The sequence below is a fragment of the Perca fluviatilis genome, chromosome 15, assembly GCF_010015445.1.
Source record: "Perca fluviatilis chromosome 15, GENO_Pfluv_1.0, whole genome shotgun sequence".
Classification (NCBI taxonomy): domain Eukaryota; kingdom Metazoa; phylum Chordata; class Actinopteri; order Perciformes; family Percidae; genus Perca; species Perca fluviatilis.
This window is the reverse complement of record NC_053126.1, coordinates 18,211,133-18,237,627: the sequence shown is the minus strand read 5'-3', so window position 1 is coordinate 18,237,627 and position 26,495 is coordinate 18,211,133.

The following is a 26,495-nucleotide window of genomic DNA, read 5'->3' as shown; positions in this document are numbered from 1 at the left end:
TTAGCTACATTTGCGTTATGTGTTGTGTTGCTGCTAATATCTGCTAGTTTCTGCTGTGTTAATGCTAATTGTAAACCACTTTGTTATGCTAGTTTACCTTATTTATCTTTCGGTTGTTGTTTGCCATACTATGATGCTTTCATTGTGCTGATATTAGTATTGTGTTTGTTCTGAATTGGTTATGTGACAGTATTTCCATGGGTTGTTGTTGTTTTTGTGGGTTTCTTGCTGCAGACGTTGGGCTCTAGTCGAGGAAATGATGTGTGTATGTGTGGATGTAAACATTAGTGTTGTCTTCCACACAGCCTATTGCTTATAAAATGATTTCCTTGTCTTAATGGAAAACTCAACATGACCTTTGGATAGGCGCTCAAATTTCCTTTTTTTTTTGTAAAAATCATTTCACTAGGCGAATGTTCAGAGTTTATGTGACACTTTCTTAACTCCTACATTCAACTGCACTCTTTGCCTACTTTAATCTGAAAGTCACATACTGATGGTCATCTGCAGCTTATCATTGCTTCATAACATTTCATAAGAGAAGACTATATCTGCTTCAAGCCATGAATATTGAGATATTGTAAATCCGCTTCATAGCCTGGTGCTGCATATCAGGTGGGATCCGGTGTTTAGATTTGTGTGCCCGTCCCACACATACAAGACTCCACAAACTTGACTGTATTTATACCTATCCTATAAAGCGACTTTGAGTTCGTGAAAAGCGCTATATAAATTCAATGTATTATTATTATTATTATTTAGTATTTAGTGTTTCCCGCAGGATTTTGTGAGATGTAGTGGGTGGACCTAACCTCGTACCCTCTAGGGGGGCCGGGGCATGCTCCCCTGGAAGAAAAGTTGTAAATTTAAAGTTAAATGTTAAATTCTCCAAGTTCATACAGTAAAAATGCATGATTTTTAGTCTGCATGTGTTCCTTAACTGTCATGGATTTTTTTTTCCTGCAACCCAAAATCAAAGAATATAGGCTAATTTCCCTTACAATTTAGTGGTATTTCTTAATTTAGAAGGGACACAGGTAACATGTTTTATACTTACTGTGAATCTAATCCAATTAATTTTATTTCCATTTATGTGTTTTGTATGGCCTACTCTGTGTTAACACCCTTTTTTGTAAAGTGGACGTAGTTACATGTGTATCCTGGGGATTTTTCAATGCATTTACCGTAAAGGTCAGAATTGAGGGGGCACTCCAATTTTAGCGGCAGCTGGTTTGACCCATCGGTTTGTTCAACTATGGTACAGAGATGCAAGAGATGGCTAGCTTGATGCAGAAACATCAAACGGTGCCGCTGGACCACCTGAAAAGCATGACGGGATTTAATTCAGCTTGGTTGACCGAGAAAAAGACTCGGGTGAAGATAGCCATCACTCGCATCTCTGTGGTCAAACCAGCCGCTGCTAAAGTTGGAGACATAGTAACATAACGTTGCTCGCAAAGCATGTCTGGAAAATTATTTAAATTAAATGATTGTTTTACTTTTTTGAGCACTGAGTGATGAGACGGGGAGAAAGCCCCCAAGCCGAATATCAACACAGTACCATTTGATTTATGGGCACATACTATTGCTGGAGGAGTACATAAAAAGAGAAATCCACCATATGTACAGGGACAGTCGTTTTCTTTGAAGTACAGAAGTTCCCCACAGTAGTGGTGTGTGTTTGTGGAGTGTTTCATACATGCAAGTGTGACTATTTTGTGTGTCAATCACATTTTTCCCCATTCAATATTGTTTAAATAAGCTTTTAGAATTCGGACAAACACATTTTTTTTTCCCATTCCGGAATTACTGCAGCAGCAATATGATATCAGTGGAGAGGATAATGAATATAAATACAGTTTGATGAATAACTGTGCTTTCTTAAATGTTAAATTAAGCCATCTTTATGCTTTTATCATCGGCTCCTGATGGATTACTGAGGGTTGTCACAAATTTGTTCCATTTGCTGCTTTGAAGAACAACAATGTGTCAGGAAATGTGACCAAAACAACTCTCCTCTACATTACAAAGGCATTCTAACACAGTGGAAAATATAGTATGGAAAGTTAAGATGTGGAATATTATACATAAGTGCAAAACATTAGTATTTTCTTTCATCTTTAAGTAGATTTATGGCATTTTGGGCAAACTCTTTCAGAATTCAATGCTCCTATGTGTTAAAAGTGAAAAACAACAGTTATAACCACATTATCTATGTGTTATTTGTTTTCACTGATTTGCTGCTGGAAAGCGTACTTTGTACGGTTTTTTTCCTAAATGTATTATGTATGCAATGCATTGACAACATGAAAAACTATCGTGAATCTGAAAAAAAAACCTCATAAAACCAAAACAATTTTAATAAATTACATTTTGTGATATTAGGACATTTCCCTTCAAGTTTGGAGGATTTTACATTTTTTTAAACTGGACTGAAGTGGCTATCCCTAATGGATCCAAGAGCAATACACAGTATTTAGTACAGCTGCAGAAAAGTGAACAGCCTGAAGGATGTGTTTCCATAATTGCCACCCAATTAATGAGCTAACTAAAACAGTCTGTCCTGCAGCAGTTTCCTCCGCTTTGTCCTCAAATTCGAGCCATATTAATCCAAAATTCAAATGAGACATGTCCTTTAAAAGATAAACATTCTCTTTATTAGTTAATGCTGCTGCCCATTAATTCCTGCTTGTTGTGGTGTGAAACAATCCCCAATGTATTTCTCTGTCGTTTTAGACAGCAGACATTTCATATTTTCAAGTTTTCAAAAGTCTTTTTAATAACACATTTGCAGGTAAACAAACATAGTAATAATAATATAGAACTTCCTCTTTCATGTTGAAGCTCCACTCAAGGGACCTAAAAGTTAGAAAGGTGACGACAAGGTTGCTGGTTCAAATCCGCAGAAAATCTTGAAAAATATGTGCTGGGAAGTAAATGAGAATGAATGACACTTTTTCCTTCTACAACCATTGAGCTACTGCTGAGTTGAAGTGACTGGAAGTCAATGGTACTGTCTGTACATCAGAAATGTGTGACACTGCAAGAATGTGAGAGCTGTCTGATAATGTTAAAGCAATTTCTCCAAATTACATATAGATAAAGGATTGTAAAATTATACAGAATTACCCAATGTCTTTGTGTCATTTTCAAATGAGTGATTTAAAAGAAATTATGAATTGGTAGGGTTTTCAAAATCATTTCATGGGGCATGCTTTAAATATCAAGAGAGGAGAGACATTCAGCTCTTGATTTGTATGTGGACTGAAAGGACGTGCTGTTATGGCATGCTTAATAAACTTGTAAAATGTGAATTTAAAGTGGCTATATGTAACTTTCAGTTTGTGTTGATTCTAGCGGCCGCTTTGGACAAAAGCGGTAGTGTTTTTACCACACCTGCTGTCGTAAAGCTCTTTTCTTTACGGTGCTGCATTGCCCACTGTATTACTGAGTTAGCGTTACGGGGAGGTCATATAGTTGCGATGAATGTTTTACTCAACCAGAAAATCATTCATTTACAATAACAGAATAAGTTACAGATGCAGTGTTATCATTGTCACGGTGTCACGAGCCAAAGCATTAAGAGATTGTTGTAGCAACCAATGTAATAATAACATAGATTCATATAGCGCATTTCATGAAACCCACGGACGCTATACACAAGTAACGTTACAGGGGGACAAGGGAAAAGAAAATGATAAGCCAACACAGACACGGAGTAAAAGGAAAACCTCCTTGCTAAATGGAAGAGGGACCTATTTTAATGTTGGCTACTAACGTATAACCACTTTGCGCATTTTAAGGTCATTTTATGAATTAAATAGACTTATTACATATCTGAGGGCCAATTCGGGGTGGGTTTTGAATAATTTACAATCCCGTAATTGTCTCCATCTGTTAAAAAGCCCGACCGAGTGTGACTTTTTTACTTTCCCTTTCCCTTTTAGTTTTTCTTTGTTTAATTTCCTACTTTTCTGTGATGGTCCTGCCCCATTATCAGCCATAACTACAACCGATAACTTGTAAAATAACATTAAAATACAATTAGGCCTATATAAAGACATTTCCTGCTTCCTTTTACCTGGCTCAAAAGGCTGGATACAATAACACAGGCTTTCCGGTGTTTCAAAGAAATGTGACTCATCAGAATGTGTTACTGTAGCGGCGTCTAGCTGCCGCAAATCCTTCTGTGACTGCGCAGGAAAAATCAAACCAGGGGCAGATGCCTTACTAAAAACTATATCAAAATTGCCTTCTTTTCACTTTAAGGGCCCTATCTTGCACCCAGCGCAACTGACTTTGTACACCGACGCATGTATCATTCCTATTTTGCACCCGACGCACAGCGGACTTTTCCCTCCACAGACTCACGTCGGTAAATTAGGGAATGAACATGCGCTCCCGGGGGCAGTTCAGCAAAAAGAGGAGGCGTGTTCCGGCGCAAATGTTCCCTAGTGCTATTTTGCAATTTCAGAAAACAATTCTGCCACTAACCAGGAAAAACCTAGTCTAAAGTTAATTATTCAGATGCTATTTTAGGGGAGCATGCTTGGCCGTAATGTAGAGTGTGCACACCGCGCATACACTTTGCTTCTCTCATCTCACGGACCCAGGAGTTCCCATTTTTGTAAACCATACATAAATACAAGGACAAATATGACCTTGTTTTACACAACATTTCCATGAATCATGGATGTGTTGTTATATGCTAACAGATCCCTATTGATCATATCAAAAGCTTTGTGAAAATCGATAAAGCACGAATATGTTGGCTTATTTTCACTTATTCTTTTAGTTATAATTGTAGACAATACAAAAATGTGATCTAGGCAGAGTGGCTGTAAAGGGCTTTGGGTTATTTAATTAAAATGTCATCTTTATGCACTGTCATTGGCCCCTGCTAGATCAATGACAAATGCAGGTGGAGGTGGATGAAAAGGGAACCACCGGTTGTGTGACATTTAACAGTATATTTTTATTTTAGCTTGTGTTGTGAAGAAATGTTTCACTTACTTTTTAATTTACCACAAAGGTGAGTAGGCACCACGTTTTCTGGGTGGAAAATATATTCTCCGGAGTGAGAATCTACAGTAATCTCATGAGGTTGCTGCCTCATCATGTTGCTGTAATTCTTGACGGGATTCATACACTGTAAACTATTCTGGTTGCTTTAACTTCAACACATCCAAATTAGGGTTTGTTCCATCCCTCTGAGATGTTAAACATTTCTCTGTGAAGTGACTAAAACAGGCCTGGACGACAACAGTGACGATGACAAAAACATGAAATGGCTTGAAGGATCTTAAACAGGATCTATTCAATTGTGCCTAAATACACTTCCTCAATTTATATGACACCTTGAAGTGCAATTCAGAAGCACAAAAGTGATCAGATTAGAAAAGTTTTGTCAGATAGAGCCCTGGGATGTAAATGACTTTGTCTAATTGCTGCATTTAGACACCCAGTGTGGTTGAAAAGAGAGCAATTGGAAGGAAGGCTTGAGCTGCAGGTGCAGTGGAAAAAGGATGAAGTGTGACGTCTATTTCCTTTTCTAAGAAAAGCGCAATATTGAAAGAAAACGTCTTGCCTCTGTTTCATTAGGAAGACGTTTATATCCGAAACAACAACAACAACAACAACAACAACAACAACAACAACAACAACAATTTAACTTCCATGTTATTCAACTCAAATGATGCAGACAACATTACAAAAATTCTCCTTGTTACTAAAATTGTACATGATTTGACAGAGATTGTGTTTTGACAGTGTGGTAAATCTCCATCTTGTGTTTGTCTGAGAATAATGTGAACATCTGAGGTCTGTTCCAGGTAGGAGGTTTAACAAACTCTGAGTCTAACCCTGATGTCTGAGTTGATTTACCCTGAGATGGGAAACTCTGAGTTTTCGGTTCCAGAACAGCTGATTTGAGTTGGTTCAATCAACTCGGGGTAGGTTCACTCAGGGTTACGCGCGTGCACAACCACTATAAAAAGGCAGCATGAATGGAACCATGATTCTACGATTCACCATGGTAACAACCACAAACAAACGGGTCGGCGGAAATACTCATGCGCACAAACAGTGAGTATGAACATGCATTTCGTTAAAAAAGCAAGACAGCGGCTGCTGCTGCTGCTGCAAGAGAGAATTGGTGTGGGAGAAAATGGCTGCTCGAGTCGATGCGTACGCATGCACAGTGCATTAATTTCATATTTAATCACAGTTAACTTATAATATTAGGCTACTGGTGAAAACTGGAATTGTAGGCTTCACCTATAATTTTATTCAGGTGCAATCCTGCGTCCGAAAAAGTAAACTATACTATTCCCATTCTGACGCTGCAGCACCATGATCATTAACAGAACTATAAGTATAATCATTTATTTCTTTTAAATGGCTCTCACTGGTTTGTGTCCAGGGAACACGTTTAAAAAACGTTTCACACTTTTCTGACGGCTCTACATACAGGCTTTAATATTACAGTATGATCCGCTACTGTTATAAAGAACACTGCCGTTTGTAAAAAACGTAATGCGACACAAAGAATCTGCTGGGATGTTAAAACCTGTCCACAATGTTGAACTAGTGGAAGGATAAGGTATCTACATATCTAATAGACTGTGATAAAAAATACCTCTCAAATCGGTTATGAGGAAATGAAAAAACATCTATAGTCGGGACTCAATATCATCTCCCGACGTAAACTCTCTGAATTAATACAGCTTTTTCATCAACGGGATCGTCGACAAAAGGACATGACATGTTTGAGAAAAAAAACATTTTATAGTCTGCCTAACATAAACCAATACGTTTTTTTATTCATGCAGATAACAAACTGCATTAAAATGTGCCTGATACAGACTGAATGAATGAGGAAATGAGTTTCCCCTCCCTCTGAGAGGGAGGAGACTGAGAGAAACTCAAGTTTTTTTCCCGTTTCTTGAAGAAACCTGCTCCCGACCAGGTTAGGTTCACAGACTCAGTTACCATAGTAACTGACTTTGAGGTTAAGTTACCTCTCTTTCTGGAACAGAAAACCCAGAGTTTCCCTCATCTCAGGGTTAACAAACTCAGAGTTTTCACTAAACCTGCTTTCTGGAACGGGCCTCTGAGAAAATCCTTTCGGCTGGTTTTTTTTGTGCTGGAAATGTTTGTGCAGAATATATCATGCACAGATGTTTGAGAAATACATCATTTTATTTATATTTATTTATTCATTCATTCAACCTTTATTTATCCGCCAGAGATCATTGAGGGGCGATCCTCATTTTCACAAATACAGAACAACACAGAACGTACAATCCTAAATATACAGTAGAAAGACAATAAAACATTCAAAATTATTTGATAAACACATTAGGATAATAGGGATGGAAAAGAAAAAGGTGTAAAGCAGTTACAAGTAGAAGTTTGCAGGTATATGCAAACTTGGTAGCAAATGGACTGGCTTATATTTTCTGTGAGCAGGAATACAATGAGAAACAAAGAGAGAGTGGAGTCCTTTTCCTTTTTTCCTCCAAACATCATTACAGTCTTTCATTTCCTATGTTTTCAGCTCACTGCAGCAGTTCACAAAATTACAACAGGTATTAGTGAGCCGCTTAACCATTTTAAATAAATGATTGAGTTGCTCTGACTGGACCTTTGGAGGTTCAATTACAAAAATTGATTTGTCTAATGGAAGTATTGATTGATATTGACGGTAATGGGAGGATGTTGCTGGCAGAGAAATGAGTCTGGAGTCTTATATAACACTTAGATTCACACGTTTGTTGTCCCCATAACTTTCTAACTTGGTAAACATGAAGTAAAAAGAAATGAGCGGTTTTGTAAATGGATGTTCAGCCGGGATACAAGATATTCTGAAATGGCTTTGTGAATTTACATTTTACTTAATCAGAAAAGTTTAATATTTTGTTTCTCCAATTTGTCAGGCAGGAGAAGCTGCAGACACTTTGCAGCAGGTTGTGTTTTTAAGTGGGAACAAAATGCTTTGAGGCTTTAGACTGTACAGTACATGCTGCATAATCTTTTTGTTTGTTAGATTCTTAGACATGAAAGAGAAAAGCACTTTGTTAGACTGCATGAATGTTCCTTGTCTCACTGCTGTAGCTATAATGAACAGTAATTCTAGCTGAAGTAAAAGAAAGATGTTTGGAAAGAACCTTTTCCCCACCTCAAGTCATCCGATTATTAAGAAACTATAAAATGTAAGGGGATAAACACTGACAAAGATGCTTTTCGTGGTTGTGTTATTGCCTTTAATCTGAATAAAGCCTGCACACGTCAGATTTATTTGCTTTTGTCTCCACTTCTGATGCTTACATAATTGGAATGAACTCAGCTCATTAAAGACATAAGCAGCTGCTTTAAGCTTGATGACTAACAGGTTCTCAGCTTGGTAAATCAAAAACAGAAGGCGACAAGGTGTTTTGTTGTCGGCTAGCAATCTCTACTTCTTCTACTCTGTTTGCTCGCGGATTACAGGATGTGTAGCCCATACCGTCAACTTCTGACAAAACTACGCGGTAGCTTAGTTTATTCACTCCAAACCAGTAGATGGAAACGCGTCTAAGTCCCATTTCTTTTTAGCTACGTTCGCTTAAAATTGGCTTCAATGGATTGTAAAAATGGCTAGTGTCTTAAAACAATATCCTCCCACCTTCAAAACTGCTATTTAAATACTGCAGAATCAGGGGTCCGTTTCAGAAAGTAGGTTTAGTGACAACTCTGAGTTTGTTAACCCTGAGATGAGGGAAACTCAGAGTTTTCTGTTTCAGAAAGGGAGATTAATCAAACCTGAGAGCCCGTTTCAGAAAGAGAGGTAACTTAACCTCAGAGTCAGTTACTATGGTAACTGAGTCTGTGAACCTAACCTGGTCGGAAGCAAGTTTTCTTCAAGAAACCTCGAGTTTCTCTCAGTCTCCTCCCTCTGACACAGCGCTCTCTCATTTCCTCATTCATTCATTCAGTCTGTATCAGGCGCATTTTAGCGCAGTTTGTTATCGGCATGAATAAAAAAACAGTGTTGGTTTATTAACTGTGTTAGGCAGACTATAAAATGTTTTTGTTCTGAACATTTCCTTGTGTCGAGGATCCCGTTGATGAAGAAGCTGTATTACTTCCCAGGGAGTTAAACATACGTCTGGAGATGATATTGAGGCCCCGACTATAGATGCATTTTAATTTCCAGATACTAGCCTACCTATTTGAGTCGTGTCGTTTTTCTTCACAGTCCATCAGATATGTAGATACCTTATCCATCCTCATATTACTAATGTCACCCATCGTGGACATGCTTTTACATCCCAGCAGATTCTTTGTGTTGTTTTCTTTACAACATTAGTGATGTGTAGCATTTTAGTAAAGCCACTGTATAGTAAAGCGCCGTCAGAAGAGTGTGACTCGATCTGAACGTCTGACGTTTTTAAACATTTTTGTAGAGTTCCCTGGACACAAACCAGTAAGAGACATTAAAAAGAAAGGGATTAGTGTGTTTATTTCATATTTAATCACAGGTAACCTATAATATTACTGGTGAAAACTGGAATGGTAGTAGGCTACACCTATAATTTCATTTAGGTGCAATCCTGCGGGTGAAAAAGTAAACAACTACTACTACTATATTAGAGCTTACGCATTGACTCGAGCAGCAATTTTCTCCCACACCAATTCTCGCTATTTTACAGCAGCCGCTGTGTTGATTTTTTAAAAACTAAATACATGTTCAAACTCTCTGTTTGTGCGCATGAGTATTTCCGCCGACCAGTTTGTTTGTGGTTGTTACCATGGTGAATCGTAGTGTCATGGCTCCATTCATGTTGCCTTTTTATAGTGGTGGTGCACGTGCTTAACTCTGAGTGAACCTACTCAGAGTTGATTGAACTAACTCAAATCAGCTTTTCTGGAACAGAAAACTCAGAGTGTCTCATCTCAGGGTAAATCAACTCAGAGTTCAGGGTTAGACTCAGTTTGTTAAACCTCCTTCCTGAAACGGACCCCAGGTGATTAAAAACAGTGGAGCATTTAGCAGCTTAAGGAGTTAGTAGCAACAAAAAACACAGAGCTTAAAGAGAGTGTATGGACTTATATTTGCCAGGTGGACAGGAACACCACTCAAAATAAATGAAAATGTTGTTCCATTACTGCTGCATGTGTAAATAAGCAATTGTTTGCCTAATAAGTTCACAATATCAACGTGAAAGGTTATCATATGTCAATGTTGTGTTGGCCCCCAAACCCTATAGTGGACCCATAGAAAGAGCTGCATTACTTTCAGCCATGTTTGTTCTCATTGCTATTCCATGGAGTTCATTTTTAAAGGACAAAAAGAAAACATAAATAGAAAAAGCCGGATTCAACAGTAGTTTGACTGGCTCCTCTATCTCATATCTATATTTTGTTGTGGAATATAAGTACATATTACCTCAATGTCAAGCATGTACAATATGTGATTTAATTCTAAAGGAATATAAGAAACTGTGTTCATGGACATTTGAACTTGAAAGTAAAATTGAGATTACTAAATGGTGTTCTTCGAACAGGCATTTTTTTCACCGTCTGTAAACCTTTTATACACAGAATCACAAGTGTATCATTAACTGGCAGCTCCCTCCAACATATTATCACACTGGTAGAGTGCTCTGAATAGATTATTCAAAGTGCCTGATAACTGTGTGGGAAGTCTGTGTAGGAGTGGAGATAGAAGCAGGATCCACAGAACGACTACCCACAGCAGATGTCTTCATCACATTTACAACAAGAAATCATTTTATCTGTAACTCAAGGTTTTGCAAGAGCACTAGTTTAACAGGAAAAAAGTAAAATTATGGAAGCTCCTTTAGCATCCTAAGGGGAAAGGAAGCTAACTGAAGTGGTCTCCTCTGTAAAAAAACAATTACTGTAGCTCACTGTCAACCAAATCAACAAATCCATACAAGTTAGTGATGTAAGAAACCCTGTGTGTGCCCTTGAAAATTGGGGCTACAAGTACTTTCATTTTCAGTCAGTATACAGCCCCCATTGTTCGACTAATATTCCAAAACTCAAGGATATTCAATTTGCAATAATATAGAGAAAACCAGCAAATCCTCACATTTGAGAAGCTGAAACTAGTAAATGTGTCACAGGTTTGCTTGATAAACAACAAAACATTTATTTGATTATCAAAATAGTCATATCGGTGCTACCTGGAATAGATCTTAATTGGAGCCTGAAAAGTGCTGGATTTTTTTAGGTTGGTGCCGATATTGATATTTGAGTGTTGCATAAATTTGATAATGATATTTTTATAGTATACTTTAAATCTGTTTTGAAAATAATTATGACCAAGAAATGAGGATGTCGCTGAAGAAAAATGAATTTAATTTAGGTCATTAGGATTTATCATCTGGAAACCAAGAATGTCTGTAACAAATGTTGTGCCTATTCGTATTTAGATATTGATAAGTGAACATTTTGGCCTGCTGGTGGCACTATAGAAAAAGTCAGTGAATATGGATTACTGATACTTTGTGACCAAAAGGGTTCATGCATTTTATCTTGTTACATAGAAATGTATGCAACACTCTACAGCTCTACTGTACATTTGCAATGACGCATAATGATGATGAGTTTTCCTGATTTTTTTATTCATTACCAAATAATTAAACGTCATCCATTTTAAAGGATATTATGGTAGAATTGTCTAAGCAATATTCCTTTCTGTTTCAAATTTAAAGGAATATTTTCTGCTTCAACAGATGCAACAGTATTGCTTATTAGTATTCGTGAGGCATTTGGAGAGGCTAAAGGCTTTGTTTGAGATGTAATCACGTCTCAAATTAACACAACAAAAGGTTCAAGTATGATGCTCATCGGTGGTCAAATAGAGACATTCCCTGTAGATAAGCAGGCAGGTAAAGGCATAGGGCGACACCAAGAGGACCATGTAGCTGCATTAAGCTGTATATCAGGAATACTAATGTTGAACAGCCCCCTAAAATTCTAATTGTGTTCCTGTTAATCAACAAGACTGACAACAGGCAGGGCGAGCTCTAGAGGACTGGGAGGAAATCTATTAACATACAATATGTTGTTGTGGTTGTTAAAATAATGGAAAAGCTTTGGGGTGGGGGTGGCTGCGGTAGGTGCATTGTTCTCCTCACTGTTGCTTTAGTTAATTGCAAATCCGAACCCTTTAAAGCCTTATGGAAGTTTGTGCAGTTTGACAAGCTTCATGAAGACTAGAACTCCACACTTCCACTGAATTGTGTCTCTGGGTAATCCTAATTGAACATATATTGGCCATGCAGCTTATGTTGTTGTGGCACAATAATAACATGGCGAAGGAGAATTCTAATGTGGTTTTTACAATTGAAATAAAGATAAACAAGAGTCCAGATCTCTTCGGCAAGCAGAGACCAGTAATGCTTGACTTGTCACTACAACTCCTCTAATTGGGCCCTAGGTGAAGACAGGACGGGGCTTTAGGGACTGATTGGCTTTCTTTTAGATCTATTCTTATAAGGCAATCGTGGTTTGGATTTGAATGTCTTTGCTCTCTAATAAAAAGTACTATAGATTGCGGTCTGCCCTAGGAAATTAGTTTCACCAGTTAACAGGCTATCTGCAAAATAATTCTTAAAAAGCAGTCATTGCTATCAAAAAAGGCCATAGAAGGTATTAAAATGTTGTTAATTTCTTTTTGTTAACACTTTATAATAACCATCATTAATAAATGGTAAATTGATAGTTAATTAAACTCTCTCATCTAACAATGAGACCGGCGCGACTGGATTGTGCATCCAGGAGGTTGTTCTGTCCTTTTTTGTGGAGTTTGAGTCAGCGCCATTTTAATAAATCCATGGAATGAACGGGGCTTCGCGCCGAACGCTGTGTCCAGTTCTCTTAATACATCATGCATCAGACCTGTAGCAAACAATGCTGCACCTGCTAGCCACAGTAGCTACAAACCTCATCGTCTCATAATGGGCAAGTGTCAACTTTAGCAAAAATGTAGCTAATGAAATCTTTTTTTAATTGGTTAATCCATCCATCAATCATCTGGTGGTTATTTGGGTTCAGGTCATGTTAATTGATTAATTATATTACTAATTATTGTTATATACAGCTGTGAAGTAGTTTACAAAATGTATTAATAAATGAATACTTTTAAAATAATTGGCCTTATTGTCCCTACTGATGTCATTCTTCGACCAGTATAAGCGTGAAAATGGGATTAAACTGCAATGTGGTAAACGATGTGGTATTTAAAAAAGGTAGGGCTATATCCAGATCAGATTTTTTTTATTGGAATTGGCTGTTCAATACTTGATTTATTTATTTGTTCCCTTTTTTTAAATTTCATATAGACTATCTGGCAATAAGGAACATCCATTGGCATGAGATTCAGTGATGATTTAGACCACACAACATAGTCAAATGTGATCCAATGGGTATGCCACAGTTTCATAATGAACTAAAAATATATTATTATATATATGGGTGGCAGGCCATGCAATCTACCCGGGCGATCAGTAGGGCTGGGTACCGAATTCAGTACTTTTTAGCCACTGACCAAATTGCCTCGAAAAATGCCTCATCATTCGATACCAAATTTCAATACGGAGCAAAGTGAGTGAGCCAATAAGCATGCAGCATGCTTCTATCAAGATCTAATAATGCTGCTGATGGCTGCTCGGTGTGGGAGGATCCCCTTGTCTCCCCGCATCTTCTCACCGGTACCTGTAGCAACCATACACACCAGCAGCATATATGTGTGTGTGTGTGTGTGTGTGTGTATATATATATATATATATATATATATATATATATATATATATATATATATATATATATATATATATATATATATATATATATATATATATATATACACTATATATACACACACACACACAGACACATATATGCTAGCGTTGGTATTAAATGTACTGTAATGGAAGATGAAACCCAACCAGAAGGACAAGTTTGAGTAATAGTGCCATCATTTCTAAGGCTTAACAAATGGCAAAACAGCAGTTCACAATATTATGACACAGGATTTTTAAACTATATATTATTATAATCCTTTCAAATCCCTTACTATATATTTACTGCATGTAATTTGATTAGGAGGTGGTGCTACTGGACCACACATGAAAACCGTCTATGTTAATATTCAAAGAATTCATATTTTGAAGATAAATTATTTTCTAATACATATTTGCTACACAGCTTAATGATTCAGAAATTTACATTATTTTTTGAAAGAGATACAAGCGAGAAATACAATTTGTTAGACTCAGAGGTTAACAAATCGGGGTCCAAACTGTAACTGGCCCAGTGCCTTGCATTTTGGGCCATTACCCTGGACAGTTTAAGCTGAACATTTCAGCTATGCCATGCATTTCATTAATGTTACTGTGGTTGATTGGACCGCTCCTCTGTCAGGTAAAAATAGTACACAGGACCTGATGTGGCTGTCTAAAGTGCTGTAAAAGTAGGACAAAGGCCTGAGGAGGGTAAGTGTTTCATTAGGGTTGTAAAGTTGGCACTCCATTCAGAGCTGGTTCACCGACATGGGCCCACAAGCCTCCAGGAGGCTCAGCATTTAATTCTGCCGCCTTCATATCAACTCTGGGCACTCTTTGGAGTTGCAGCATGCTGTATTTACGGCAGTGGGCATTCCTTAAGGTTCAGAATTATCCCACAATATATTAAAACCAATAATCCCCAGACTTGACATTAGTGTCAGCGACAGTAGGCTGATAGGTAATAGACTAATGACCCCACTGCTTGAAAGGCAACGCAGCTTTATTTGTATAGCATGTTTCAGCAACAGGGCAATTCAAAGTGCTTTACATAAAATATTAAAGAGCAGTTAAAACCAATTAAAAATATAAAAACAGATAAAATACGAGAATAAAAGTTACAGTGCAGTATAAGAAATGAACAATTATTTAAAGAAAGGCAGCTTCAAAAAGAAAGGTCTTCAGCCTTGATTTAAAAGAAGTGAGAGTTGCGGTGGACCTGCAGTTTTCTGGGAGTTTGTTCCAGATATGTGGTGCATAAAAACTGAACGCTGCTTCCCCCCGTTTAGTTCGGACTCTGGGGACAGAAAGCAGACGTGTCCCAGACAACCTGAGAGGTCTGGGTGGTTCATTGTTTAGCAGCAGATCAGAAATTTATTTTGGCCCCAAACCGTTTAGTGCTTTATAAACCAACAGAAGTATTTTGAAATCAATTCTTTGAGGGACAGGAAACCAGTGCAAAGACTTCAGAACTGGAGTGATGTGATCCACTTTCTTGGTCTTAGTGAGGACTCCAGCAGCAGCGTTCTGAATCAGCTGCAGCTGTCTGATTGATTTTTTTTTTTAGGGAGACCTGTAAAGACACCGTTACAGAAGGAGTGTATGAAATAGGATTTATAATGCAGAGAGACTACAAAAGAGGCTGTGGACACTTTTCAATTCCTGCCTATACAACTGTACCATGGAGACTGTCCTCCCAAGAAGAACAACATCAGTCATTTCAGCAAGTGCCCTGGAATGACATATGATTCTATACAAGTGACAAAGGCTTCTAGGGCCATTTGAATTATGAGGGGAGCAAAGGAAGAAGTCAGGTGTTGCTATAGAGCGACAAAGTCCGCATTGGGAGGTGGTGGGGGTGGATAGATGGACGTTGCCTAACGTTAAGCATGTGTTTGTTATTGTAACCATGACAATGAAGGTCCTTTAACCATGACAACGTTTTTAATTTAAAGCAAAACCCTAATCTTTCCCTAAACCTAACCAAACCTTAAATATAGCGTTGCATTTGAAGACAGAAACAAATGTTGTCCTGATGAAAGGAGTGGCAGATCAGAAAACACCTATGTGTCATTCTAGACAGCTTGGACAAGGGATGTATTTTGTCATTTAATTTGGATGAGTTGTTGGTACCATACCATGGGAGATTAAAGCATCTGTCTTTTAACTGTGACATGCATTTCCACATTGCTGATCTTGATCAAAGCTTTGATGTAGCACTTACAAATGCTTGTAAACTTATAGATAGATGCTTTGAGTAGTTACTGCTCATACATTAGTTAAATGCACACCGTGAGTGGCAGGTTCATAACCCAAGCAGAGCAGTTGCAGAGAGTGCAGTTTCAGCATCTTTAGCCTTTCAGAATGTTGTTTCTTGATGTCAGTTAAAAATCTCTGATATTTAATCTTGCCAAAAACCAATTAGGCTACAGCAAATCTGTATCTAGAATTCCCACATCAAAATGGAAGCACTCTACCGAGACACATGCCAGGACTGAGTTAATTAATCCCTGTAATCAGAGGTCTAATGAAATAAGAGCTGAATGTTGCCCCTCCCAAGACAATTGTTAACAAAGCTGTTCTGCTCTTATTAGTTCCGCAAACTGCTTATCGGACAGCCCAACACACCATTTTAAGTCAACTGTTGCTCTTAGGAATTGAAGTGAAAGTATAATTGTGGCCCAAAGTATTCACCTTAGGACCATTAAATTGTAGCCCTGTAGGAACTGCATTGATGGCAGAACATGCAGGGTCTAAGTGGCTCCAGCATGATCTGTTATTGCAAGGACCTGCAGCCCAACCTGGAATCGTATGTGTTGTCTCAAAACCAAGATTTATTTGGAAATGTTCACTTTAACATTTTCATAATGTAATTGCTCCAATGTTTTCAGCAGCTTTTGAAAACAGTGACAAGGACTGCATTTAAAATCTGTGAATGTTTCATGTAGTAGCTGAAAAACTATTCTTCAACCAATGCGAATATAATACAAACAGTGCTTCTTGCAAAGTATTGCCAACATTTGGATTGTAGTATTATAAGCCCCTTTTAGACATGCACCCATTTACTTTAATCAGATGACAAATTAACATGTTGGTCTCAAGTCACAACGGCAATCTTACTAGTAGGGCGAGGTATTGTCAAGGAAAATCAATATCAGAATTTTCTAAATTTCTAAGGGACATTTATATTCCAATGCATTGATTTATTGATTTTTTTACCCAGCCTGACTTACTTGGTTGACCCTATTTTCATTTCTGTATCACATTTAGCACAAGTCTGACCATGAATTGAATGCCATCAGTTGAATGTAAAGACAGCAGCACAAGGTTAACAATGCAGACAGAGATTAAATGTGCATCATCACTGTAATAGTCTACTGTATAAAAATATTTTGATATTCATTCCAGCTGCGTAGCTGAATAAATGAATATGCCATGCTTTTACATACAGAAAAAGCAAAGCAAATGGTTGTTAGACGAGAGTCACAATTTAACATCCTGTCATTCAATGCATGTGCACTGTCTACTATTATAAAATCAAATGAGCATTGGCTAATTCCGCTTTAAAAAACTAACAATTATCAGTGTTTCTCAAACTTTTTATACCATGTACCACTTCAGGAAATATTAGGCTCTCTAAGTACCACCATTATGACGACAGTAACGGTTGCCTGGTTACCCTTGGCAACCAGATTGAGTCAATTGGCAACCATTTTGTGGCCTCTGGTTGCCCCCTTTGGCAACCAACTGTACAATTTTTGTGTTTTTTTATATACTGTATATAAAAATAAATCAAAACTTACAAAACTTGAACATTTTAGTTGTTAATATTTTATTTGGTTGTCTCCGTAAAGTTTAAACTACGTTTGTGCGCAACACAACATTTCAGCTGTTGTGCGATCACTTTCCACACATGCGCGTTCGCCGTGAAAAGATACAGGCAACGCAATTTTCTGTTCATGTTAACGCCACATGTTAAAATCCCGGTATTTACTGGACCAAATAGCAATGCAGATTTCAGTGCCTCATTACGGTGCCACTTAAATGTCTGCGCTACTCTCTGATGCTCTGAAACGGACGTTGGAGGCAACAGAAGCATCGCTGCATGTCACACTAGTAAACACTAATACCACGTTACCAGAGCTGTATAAAGTACTAGAGACCCATACTTGAGTAAAAGTACAAGTGCTCTATCAAAAAAGAAAGTTAGCAAGTTAGCAAAATACAGATAAACTAGCAGCGTCACATCACAGGGTAAAACGGTTAATATTCAGTACTCACTGCAGACTGAAACAACTCAGGAATAGATTAATCTGCTGCAACAATAGCTAAATAGAAAGAGTACAAACTTACATCGTCTCTGACTTCTGAACAGGCGATCGGCGTAATGAAAAGAAACACGACGCGATCTCGGGGATTTCTTATGTAATTATCGTACGTAACTAATGTAGCAGTAACTAAACACACTGTGACCTACACAGTCTCCGTAGCGTGAGGAATTCACAACAGTAACGAGTAACGATGCAGCACATAAAAAATGTATCGGAGTAAAAGTATTAAACTCATCGAAAATATGTAGTAAAAGTGGAAGTAGGAGAAAAAAATAATACTCCAGTAGAGTATGCCTACAGATACAGCCTTTTAGTAGTAGAGTAGTGAAGTAGTTCTACTTCGTTACTATACAGCTCTGCACGTTACACTTGGCAACAGGTAACGTTAGCCTAACATTAGCTACAGTAGTAACTGGATTAAACACGGTCAAATGCTGACAGCTAAACGGTGTAGTGTGACTGTATTTCACTGTAGATAATTACAACAGTAGGACGTACAACAGTCTGCCGCTAATCTATATGTTGACGGAAAAATAAAACAGACGGGAATAAATGTTGTGTTTACTTAAAACTGGTGCATTCAAAGTTATTGTAAAATACCATTTTCTCATCGGTTTTTGTCTTTTAACAGCAATTTACTGGTGAAAGATGTAATTATTGTTGAAAGTTATTGTTATTACGTTTTTAATAATCATTTAAATTCCCCCTTTTATTGTACTGATCCAAAAATGTATCCGATCCGTGACTCAAAAACGTGATCCGATCCGTGAGTTTTGTGATCCGTTGCACCCTTATTTGAGAGGGATGGGAAATTATATTGCAAGCCATTTTTTCATTGTTTCATTATTAAAATGTGTGGTATAGTTACATAAGAAATGAATTGCTCCAAATATAGACAGTTTGCCAAGTCAGCAACCACTTTAAAAAGTTAGCTTTGAGCCCTGTAGGTTTACTTTGGCTTTGTTTGAAATTTTGGATTCAATCATAGTGTTCTCTGCATTGCCAAGTAGTACCAAGTGACTGTACATTAGAATAAATAAGAGTAGGAGAACAGTTTGGCTACAATGAGATGATTCATATACTGAGAGAGTGGTGATACTGGACCGCTGGAACAAATACGTTTAGATGGTGTAATCCAAATAACTGTTGTCAGTATTAATCACTGTTTTACATTAGTATTAAATACATTTTGAGGCAACATTAATGTGATTGTAACTGCAGTGCAAACTGATATCTTTAAAAAGTGTTGTGATTTACTAATTTACTAGCCAAATACGATTTATGATTGAGGTGGCCACTCGATGATGGTTCAAACATTCAAGCTAATCTGCATTTTACAATGTCAAGGAACAAAAGTCTTTAAAAAAAATGGTGAAACTGTAGCCAGACAATTAGCATCCATAAAAATAATAAGTTAATATAATAATAATAAAAATAACTGTCAGAGTTGGGATGGACAGCAGAGTCATTTATAAATACCCTACATTGCCTAAAGGTGCTTTCAGACTTGCTGCTGATCCAGATTCTGAGCAGATCTAGATTTAATAGGACGGGAAATGTGGTACTGGATCCTGTGAGTTGGTTTCTAATGATTTGAAGCTCTGCATGTCCCTGAGTGAAGTGTTGTTATGTGGATTCACTCAGTGACTCAGATGTTCGAAGCTGTCATAGTTGGTAGCTGACACCTGTATTCATGGCGACATAGGTTCAGTTTCATAAGTATATCAATTTTATATCCTCTTTCACTGCACTATAAATAAATAAAAAAACTAGCTAACAGCTACATTATTTTTTTTTTACCTGAAAAGTGTCCCAAAGAAGCCGCAAACAGCCCCAACAACCTTTATCAAAAAGGTAGGATAGATTTTATGTTGCCTGAGAGGCAAAATCTGGGTCAAAGCATACGGTTTGCAATGCTTCAGCACGTGGTAATAACTGAGCGATGTGTACGTATCAACATGTTGATCAATTCAGAATTTCTCCCATCTGGATTGTTGCGGTAAGAGTACACTGTTTGGTGGCATTTCAGTGAATGAATCAAACTGAAAGTGTGAAAGTGAGGGGGACAAAAATAGGACTTCAAAAGTGAGGGGGACTTGTCTCCCCCATCCCCAGTGAAAGTTATGCACTTGCATTGGGACTGGGTTTACTAGTATGCAAGCAATCATGTCTGGGCAGCAACGAATATACCAGGGTTTCCGCTATATACATTTAGCAGCGGCGCACCGCCGCTCCTTCAGCTGTTTATGAAAGGTCATTAAGTCGTAATTACACAATTCTGCGGAGCCGTGTGCTCTACTGAACTCAAGGGAACAGTCATCCGCTCTCTCTCCCCTTTAAGGGTAAGCAACTGGAACAGTGACAGGACATCATCACTCGCAAAGTCATGGCAACCTAATAAACAGCGCGAGTATAGCAGTTTCTCAGGCAGTGGAGTGACAAAAAAGCAACGCAAGACTCAACATGAAAACCGCACACGGGTCCTGTGAAATATGACAGCTAGCTACAGTATATTGGAAAATAGCGTTATTGACACAGAATTTAATGAATTTACTGTTTATCAGACCCCAGATGAGACAAGAAGCAATATTGAACACTGCGGTTCTTCTGATTCCCCGCTGCAGGAGATCTAGTATCCCCAGACACGCTGCATTAACGTTACAGTTTAAAACTTTTTCCAGGTTAGTGGCTGTGCATACCGCTCAAAACCAAAATCAAAAAACTTGCTAAACTGTGTGTAAAATGAGAGGTGACGTTAAATCACCTGTTTCAGGTTACTCTATCCTAGGGTGCCGTGTATTTGCTGAATTTTTCGGTGGTAACAGTAGCTAACGTTGGCAAATAAGCCCACTGATGGCGACGTTATTGTTAATATTTTGGCACATATTTTTGGTCATAGTGAGTGAAAATGTGATGTGAGATGCACATTGCCAAATGTGTTATGTATCTGGAACTGTTCGTTAGCTGTGTGTGATATCCGTAAAGCTGAACGGACTCACAGTAGTAACATTAGGCTAAACAGATTTTATTCTGATCCAAACGCTCTTTCTGTGAGAAAGGACAGAGCAGGGACACTAACATTATATCCTGGAATGTAATTGTAAGACTTTTGAGAAACTATTGCAAATAAAGCAAACTGTTGCTAAAAAGGAACTACACGCCGTTTTCACGTAACTAATGTTGACGTTTATTTCCCCCCCACCCCACTCTGTAGCAGTGCTTGCAATGGTGATTTAGTTGGTGTTCATGTTAATTTGTCTACTGGTCACAGAGCAGCTGGAGATATGTGTGTGTTGCTCAAAGGCACCTTGATGGTGCCTATTTAGAGCAGGAAATGGTTTCACTTTCACCACATACATTTTCCCAAAAGCAAATTGCTGCCAGTTGTGCATATGAAAAAAGCCTACAGTTAGTAAATGATTGTGCACTTCCATCTCCTCGAACATAAAAATCTTTATTGTAAATTATAGGCCCCCAAAAGATCATAATGAAAGCTCCTGAAGACTATGTTTAGTAGCATGCTCCCATAAGGCCATGCTTTTCACATGTCAGCAAGCTATTATTCTGAGAGTAAATAGGATAAAAGTGGATAGTGGTATCACACGTGCACGCTGGGAGGTGATAATAAAGCTCAATAAGCAACATGAAAATGATAATTGCGTCTTTTATCTACCACTGTAACATGTTTTGATGTGTTGAACCAGTTTCTTCCCTCTATTGTTATTGTAGTGTGATTATGAGACCAACACAAGACAATTACAGAGATGTAGCTTAAAACAATGTTCCAATCAATTATTCCCATTGTTTAATGCAGGAAAACTTTGGAAAGGAAAGACACAACATTTCAAACAGGTCCTCTCTGGTATTGGTGTGTTGTACCTGTCAGGGTTTTCCAGCCGACTTTCATCGATCATGACATGAAGCACCTTGGGATAAAGGCAGGTATTTGTGTCCTGAGTACTGTTCAGCAAGGGAATAGTTTCTGGGCTGCAATACTAAAGCAGATGAGAGTGGGTGTTTCATTTAAACAGAACAGTAAAATTAGTACAGAACAGCCTGAGATAAAACACTTGAGAGCAGATAAAAGTGTTTTTTGATCTGGAGTGAAATGGAACATCAAAATGTAGCCTATTAAAACACCATACTAAAAGTATTTGCTTTACCTTGCATTTATTACACAAACAAATGTGTAAATTATATACAGTTATTAATAGCTTTTACAATGCTTTAAAATAAATAAAGTTTGTGTAGTTTAGTGTTCTTAATGATGTATGCAAACTTGTGGTTTGTAAGCAAGAGAAGCTAAAGAAAACCAAGACTAAGGGCTAGATTTATCAAGCCGTTTGCGCCTGTTTCCAGGCGCTAATTGGTCGCAAAGACGGACGTAACCGATGCGGGCTATTTACAAACAGGGCGCACTTGGGTAAAATCGCAGATTGTCTGCCACATGAGCGAGAAGAGACAAGTTGCGCTTTCAATATGCGTTCGTGGGAGGGTCGTGGGGAAAGTGGGAGTTCCACCCAAAAGGTGGGAGGATAACGCGCAAAGTGCCCCTAATTATATATTCCTTGGTATTTACAAAGATTGTCAGTAAGCGCCCTCTATTCTGCGGGAAATTCTCCGCCTCTTAAAAGCAGGTCTAAACCAGCCGCAATCGGAGTTTCCTCGTAGACCTTTATGCCGCTGGTGAAATGGCAACAGTAATTTGAGCAAGAGGCGAGACATAGGGGCGAGGCTGAAAATATTTTTAAACACAAGAATCACACTTTGTCAGTGAACACAACATCATTTAGCGTTACGGATCAAGCAGCCATGCAATATTAGAGTTACTGGAAGAAATCAAAGATGAAATTGAATCTCCCACTCAGCGTTCACATCCCATTCCAGCAGTTGTTAAACTCCTCCCTACATTACAAATATTGGCATCAGGATCATTTCAAACAGTCATTGCATCAGCAGTGGGAATATCGCAGTCTGCACTCAGCCATATCATAGCACATGTACCGCTTTGCTACAGCGCAATTTACGGTATAGTGGGCGGAGAAAGACGCTGATTGCTTGATGGGTGTCAGGGTTGATAAATACTACGCAAAATGTGGAAGCATAGCGTGCGCTATTACCGAACTCGCATAAACAGACGCAGCGCAAACTGCGCTAGTGTTAGTAAATTTAGCCCTAAGTGTCTACAGCCATGCTACTGGCTCTGTGAAGCTATGTTGTTTTGTTTACCATGTTCACTATCTTAGTTTAGCATGTTAGCATGCTAACATTTCCTAATTAGCACTAAACACAAAGTAGGGCTGCTGGCTGATGAGAATGTCTTTAGTTTAGGAGGAATTTGGTCATAAACCAAGTATTGGACAAATTAAGAATTTGACCTGATGCAGCCGCTAGATGAAAAGTCAGAGATCACCAAAGGCTTTACAATTCATCCTCTTCATAAATGTGTGTAATGAGATTAGCTGCTGAGACATTTTACTCAAAAACTTACGTTACCCTGTTTCGTTATGTTGGCCACTTGATTTCAACTAGTTCTTAACACTGCCATTGTCAGTAAAGTTAGTAACAGCATTGGTAAGTAAGACACATATCTATCTTGTCAGAACAACATTACTAGTGATATATTTCAGATTACTTCAAACCAATGAGAAATGTATCATGGTACAATTCCAAGAATAAAAGAGCTTTGTTTCGGTACTTTACTGTATATCTGTTACTGTAAAATTAGACATTGAACAAATGTTCTTTCACCACACCAGGATGTTAGTGAGTTGTTTGTTCACTTGTCCTTTGCTCAGGCATAGATCCATTTATTATGTCATTAATTTATCCACTGAGTCAGCTGCTCAATAATTTTGACAGGAACCTGTCGCTCAGGAGGTGCTCGGACCCTCACTCATCCAAGTGTAGTTTGTATATTAAATTACGTATCTTGAACCTGGAAGAGCTCATTTGTCATCTTTGTTTAGGTTTGACGTGGCATGACAACCATGACAAACTATTGCTTGTGCTGTAAATTAGCAGCCAATGCTTTTAGAAAAAACAACAGTTTAAATACTAATCAAGCAGCCAGTTGCCCAGAATGAAATCAGGATTTGCGATAGCTTTTCGTTAGAAAAGAAGAGAAAACTAAATTAGGTCATGGTTAAATTTCTCTGACAACTTCAGTTTTCAAAAGCATTTCAAGGATGTTTACTTTCACTTAGTATAGCCCTTTAATTATCTTCATCAAACATTTCTATACTTATTTATGCAATTTAAAGCCTGCCACATTGCTGTTCATTCTGTCATGTCATTTTCTTGCCGCTGGCAGTGTGAAGCCCCAGTAGGGGAGAAGAATCAAATCCAGCAGTCCTACCTACGCTTCAAAATAGGATGAAAATCAGACACTAAAGGCTCCCTCAAATGCTTGTCCTGATTATTAAATAATCATTGCTTCGACTTAAGCTTGCTATATAATATCATGAAGGTATTCTAAGCTTTTTTGAATGTGCTCATCCATTTACACCAATATAGATAGAGCATAAGGCTCTTTCCTTGTCCGTGTACACTGCATTTCTCTATGCAGGCTTCTGCGGCTTGGAGGGTGTATATCATAGTCAAATTGCCCATAACCTTGTACAACACAAAAAAGGGTTCTACATTAACAAAGAAAAAAAGAACTAAAAACTAAACAAGCAAATGAACAAAAATAACTGATGTTAGTATATTTCTCTTATTTCTTGAAGCTGATACAGAAACAGCAGGGAAATGGCATATGTGAAATGTACCCTGTTGTAACCCTTAATATACTCTTGATAAAAATACTTTTAGCCGCTCTAGCAGCATGGCGCTAGGAATGGCAATGTCGGTCGGGCGGTTGACCTACCTCTTTGGTCTGGACTAAAATATTTCCACTAGGGATGTCCAGATAAAAGTTATTTTGGCCCCTATCCCAAGTATTTTAATATTAGCTATCTGCCGATACAGAGTCCGATCCGATATCCGATCCTTCTTTTTCTCAAGCTTCTTGATCCAAATATGAAGGCCCTAATTCAAACCTATAAAGATGATAATTATTGCTTTGATCTTTAAAGCTTTAGTGCGTAACTTTTTTTATATTAATGAACGCCCATTGCATTCAAGCCATTGCCTAATGTGTTGATACAAAGCTAATTAAGACTATCAGCTCCACAAAACTCTCTCTGTATTTCTCAGTATGGCTATGTTCAGAAAATGGTGTCATCCGGCGACTTTCGGGCGCAGAAAATCGAGTGAAGATAATTACCTCTTCTGAAGAGTCATGTTCTTTTAATCCTCCGATTCCTCCTTGTTACAAGCAACTGCGTGGAGTAGGGGTGGGGTTGGTGCGCGATCACGGAAGGCTTGTATCATGTGGTTGCGCCGACAGTTTTGCTGGCATTACTTAGAATTCCTCATGGGGTAGACAGAAACTACGCACTATAAACATTATTTTTGGGCCATTTTAGGCCTTTATTTATATAGGACAGCTGAAGACATGAAAGGGAAGAGAGAGGGGGACTGAGCAGCAAAGGGCGGCAGGTCAGAGCCGAACCCACGGATGCTGAGTCTAGGAGTAAACCTATATATATATGGGCGCGCACTCTACCAGGTGAGCTACCCAGGTGCCCAGAAACTACGCACTATAGCTCTAACTGGAAAATGTGACTCCTTAAAATGATGTAAAGCGATCCGCTAGAAAGAAGACATACTTGAGTTATTGGTCTTACACTTATGTTTTTATTTTTTTTTACCTCATAAACAATCTTGGGCTGAGTACAGAAACCGGCTTGCAGAGAGCACACAAACCTATTTTATACAGCCTAAAGTATGACACAGTATTATTAATTTTATTATTTAAGTTACTGAATTAATGTCAATTAGTTACAGCCGTGACTTGCCGCCGACAACGTTTGTAAGTAAAGGTCAGTGCCGGCTAAACTACACACTACACTACATTCCTGTGAGGTTAAAAAAAATGCAGGTTGTTTTAAGTGTATTAAACGCATGCTGCTAAAAAATTCAGACAGACAGATTTGATTTTAATTCCTTTATTTCTTTCGCCATTTAGTTTTTTGCTTTGCCGTTTCAGAGCTTGGAGAATCATGTTAGCACCATTTTTTTCATGCGTTCTTTTTAATTACAGTACTGCACATGATTTCCCTTGTGATCTGTTTATTCTTTCTAAATGAAAAGGCATACAGTCACAGGTTAAGACGTTCATTGACTCTGAAAGCCTTGTAGGTCACAATTTCTGGTTTGACATTATCACAAGCAGAGCTGATTGAGGGGGATGACCTTCACAAATGCTTATCCAGGCTGGTGCTTATGGCAACCTAATATTGGCATTGGATTATTCCTACATTCC